We start from the raw sequence: 4,906 nt of genomic DNA on the forward strand, positions 1-4,906 counted from the left end.
TAAGATGTAGTTTTATGATCGTCATACATTAGAAAAAGTTGCGCATTAAAACTGCAATAAAGAAAAAAAAAGCGAATGTAAAACCCTGATCTCCTTTAACCCGTAATTTTTGATAAACTATTACGTATACAGAAGAACTGAACCAGTACTCATTATAAGAGAGACAAAAATGACCGCGATGATGAACAAATATCAAATAAAACATAAAAGAACGTGAACGTGAATAAATAATGAACCCATGAGAATGTAGTTTTATGATCGTCATACATTAGAAAAGCTGCGCTTAAAACTGTGCAATCAAAAAAGAAAATACAGCGAATGTAAAACCCTACTCACCTTTAATAGCCATCAGCTGCCTCGTTAGTTTCAGAAAAAAAAGGGAAGTAAACAAAGAAATCATCTATAATTCCGATCATTTGCAGAGGAATGTTATGCAGCGTTCGTTAATGAGATTTCAAATGATCGACTAAACAGTTCTGAAAAGGACTCATTCCGGGATTTATCTTTAGGTAAAAACATAATTTTCTTTTTTTTATTTTTTTTTTTTTTTTTTTTTTTTGACGGAACAAAAGTAGGAGCTTAATTTCTCTAATCATTTTTCTATGACGTCATGTACAGCATGTTGGTTTTTCATAATTAATTCAGTATAAATAGAGCAGTAATGAATTCTTATGACGTTTCGAGGAAAACTATCTGCCAACCAAGTATTTGCGAATTTTCAAAATATATTTATTTATTTATTTTCAAGAATAGTAATTGTTGACGACGTTTAACCTTCAGCAAAATCAGAGCTGACACAAGTACTTTTATTTACACCAATGTTTACATACCCACTAATGAAACTGCTTCAAAAGGCCTACAAAGGTAACTCATTAGTTGTTAATTCCAACTCTAATATTTACCGTAAAAGTCATACTTTCCAAAATACCCCCAAGATACCAAACTTTAAGCCAAACAAGAAAAATAAAAAGACGTCGAAGTTTCTTCGGCGTAATCGAGTTTCTGTTACAGCATATAATGCTGTTTGAAACTCTCAGCCACGGCCCATGAAACTCTCAACCGTAGCCCATGAAACTTATACATGACCAGTCGAGACCTGGCTTGTTAGCACCTATAGCGGTGCCAGACGCACGATCATGGCTAAACTTAATGTTACATAATATAAAAACCACTGAGGTTAGATGGCTGCAATTTAGTATGTTTGATGATTGGAGGGTTGGTGACCAACGTACCAATTTGCAGCCCTCTAGCCTCAGTAGTTTTTAAGATCTGAGGGCGGACAGAAAAAAGTGTTGACGGACACACAAATAGCCGTCTCAACAGTTTTCTTTTACAGAAAACAAAAAGAAAATAAAAGGAAAAACTGAGCCCCGTCAGCAGAAAGTTTCTGTGAGTTAGTTATCCAACAGTAGAAATGTTTAGAGGTCCTTTTCACACAAAAATTGGAGACTTCTATGACGTTATTTGATATTATGTTCTTTAATGGCAGATGATGCAATCGCCTATTAGTTTGCCCTCTTTTGGAGATTTAGAGGAGATATCTCTCTCAACTCTTTCATTCATAAAATGTGGAGTGGATTTCTTGGTAATATTTCATTAGGAAATTCACAAATCATCATCAATACAATTCTTAACTTTTTATGATCGCACTGATTTTCAACATTTACTCTGTAGTTACATACAGTTTTTAACAAGAGGGAAAAATCGGAAGCATTATAATTATAACTTCATTATAGTGTGACAATAATTAGAGTTTCATGTTTCATGAACTGACTGTGTTAACGATTATGAACACGATATCTTTCATCTAATTTGCTACTTATAAGTCTAACTTTTCGAATATTTCAACCCAAGAACCTCCTTATCGAGTCTTCTTCACAAAGTTCTCTTTTCATCATGTTATTTTTTTCATTTCCAGTTTTCTACAATTTGTTATCTCCTTGAGAAGGGGTAAGCGTTTTCCGTGATAATCTAATATTCTATTTTGGCTAAAGGTTATTTGAATATATATATATATATATATATATATATATATATATATATATATATATATATATATATATATATATATTATATATATATATATATATATATAAATTCTTACTAAAATACTTTTCTAATTTAGCCAGTTGAATAAAAATTGTATAAGTGAAATTCTGTAATATCCGCTTTCCTTTTTTTCGGAACGGGGTGAATTCATTGGTTTTTATATACACTATATTAAATTAGTGTTTTTATGAATGGTACAAGCAAAGGACTCTCTCGAATAATAAAAAAAAGAGAGAGAGAACTCGAGGCCTCCAATTGTAGATTCATTTATGGTGGGGCATAACACGCCCCTCTACGTAAATCATGGGAAAGTACCATATGTGGTTTTGTGATTATAGGCACGCAGTCCCAACAATTTTTTCCCGAACGAGAGAGAGAGAGAGAGAGAGAGAGAGAGAGAGAGAGAGAGAGAGAGAGAGAGAAGAAACTAAATACATACACCAGCTTCTGAGCATACCTGTCATTTGTTTCAAAACAAATTGGCCCCCCTAAAAAAAAAATGAAAAAAAACTGAAATAAATCTCAAAAGAACTTTCGCCTCAAGTTTTATACTTAGTCATAATAGAACAATAATAATTTTCATGCATATAAGATATATTTTTCGTATCCATAGAACAACTCTTATTTCTAAAATTACTTACACCTAAAGTTTTAATACTTAGTCATAACAGAACAATATTTTTTATGCATATATATTTTTCGTATTCATAGCAGAAACTATAATCATTACTTACACCGGATTTATGTTTCCTGTGTCATTATTCATACAGTTTCATGCACCCGCATCCCATGCATAAACACGCGATGCGGTCCAAGAGAAACATTCTCGTTTACACATGGAGCACTGTTAAAGGTACCGGAGAGGGGGAGCCACTTTGATCAACCAATAGCAACATGTTATGCCAGGCTATGATGCCAGCAGCCTCTGCATGCAAATCTGGGGAAAGGGTATAATGTGGTATTGTGATTACGGTCAGGTAGTTCCGCCTATTCAGTGCTACAGAGAGAGAGAGAGAGAGAGAGAGAGAGAGACCTGTTCACAATGTTATGAGGTAACGGCAAGATTCTGAAGCTATTAGAAAGGGAGAAATCGTGTCTTTTATAAAGAGAGAGGAGAGAGAGAGAGAGAGAGAAGAGAGAGAGAGAGAGAGTTCTAATGGAAAGCATGGTTAAAACAAAGCCTCAATACACCTGGAAGTTTGGGTTCTGAATGGCACGTTCACGAGAGACGAGAGAGAGAGAGAGAGAGAGAGAGAGAGAGAGAGGAGAGAGAGAGAGAGAGGCATGTTCAGAATGTCTTGAGGAAACGACGAGATTCTTAAGCTATTAGAAAGAGAAAGAAATCGCGTCTTTTATTAAAACAAAATAAAAATTTAAATAAAAAAAGTGAAACTTGCGCCCGAAGACTTTATTTATTTATTTTTTTTTTAACATCGTATAACCAAGGACTATCTTTCGTGGTCTCGGTGTAATGCTGTTTCAGCCGCGTCATATGAAACTTTAAGCATGGCTCGTTGGTGGCCTGGCTTATATCGTTACCAAACTCACCAATTAAGGTTACCTTTAACATTAACTAAAATAAAAACTACTGAGGCAAGAGGGCTGCAATTTGGTATTTTTGATGGTTGGAGGGTGGATGATCAACATACCAATTTGCAGGCCTCTAGACTTAGTAGCTTTTAAGATCTGAGGGCGGACAGAGAAAGTGCGGACAGAAAAAATGCGGATGGACAAATAAAATGACCATTTCAATAGTTTTCTTTTACAGAAAAACTAACAAGTGGAAAAAAAAGGGACAACACTGAAAAGTGCGAAGGTCAGGCACTCTATTGCCCTGCTGCTTTCCTGCACAAAACAAACTCGAGCGAAGGAATAATGCCTTTTGTTTTTCACATTTTGGGAGGCAGAGAAATCCGAATACAATTGGCGATGAAGATTGCTTTTTTTTTTTTTTTTTCTTTTTTCATTTCGTCGGTTTGTTTGTTGTCGACGATTTTAGATCAATTAAGATGCGTTTAGCAGATGTGGCAAGATCAAACTCCTTTCTTTTTTGCTGAAAATGTCGGTTAACTTAGTCCTTTTGCGTCAATCCAGAGCTTAATACTCGTCATTTGCAGCAGTATAAAGTCAACATTCTACATTCACCATTCATATGCTAACGTCTTTTTGTAATAAATACATAGCAGATTTCAACATATTACTGATATCTATACAATATATCTCACGGTACAGAAGTAGATCAAACTTAACTATGTAATTTATTCGATTGGCTGTCAAGTCTACTGATATTAAATTGGACGATCGGACATGAAACACGAGAAACGATCCGGCATTTTTCTCATAAGACAAAACTAGAACGTTTATCAGTTAAACTTGCAGGCAAGTGTGACATCATAGAGATTGACATCAATAAATACTGATACGTTCTCGAGAGCCAAATGAAACACTTAAAACCTTAGAAATGTTAAAACGAGCCGGACAATTCCTATAGAATATACATGAAAATGCTAAGGCAAATAGAGTAGTAATGAAAGCAAGCCATGATTCGAATCTTCTCGCAAGATGATGATTGATTGATTGATATTATAATAATCTAGCATCGCGACAACTAGGTCATTGACGCTGAACTGTATATAAAAAGACCCAACAAATTTTAATAATAATAAATAAACAAAGAATTATTTAAAAAAATAATAATAAAAGTTACGGAAATAACAGAAGGAATAACAGATTTGCTGAAATGGTAAGTGTTTATCGGAGTTGCAAGTTGGAGCTGAAAAGAAGAGTATGGTCTGATTCATTTCCAAATTCATTCAGCCAACCAGTTCATTGTCTGATTAGCCTTTGTTTCAGTTTC

Source organism: Macrobrachium nipponense, chromosome 37, assembly GCF_015104395.2.
Source record: "Macrobrachium nipponense isolate FS-2020 chromosome 37, ASM1510439v2, whole genome shotgun sequence".
NCBI classification, from domain to species: domain Eukaryota; kingdom Metazoa; phylum Arthropoda; class Malacostraca; order Decapoda; family Palaemonidae; genus Macrobrachium; species Macrobrachium nipponense.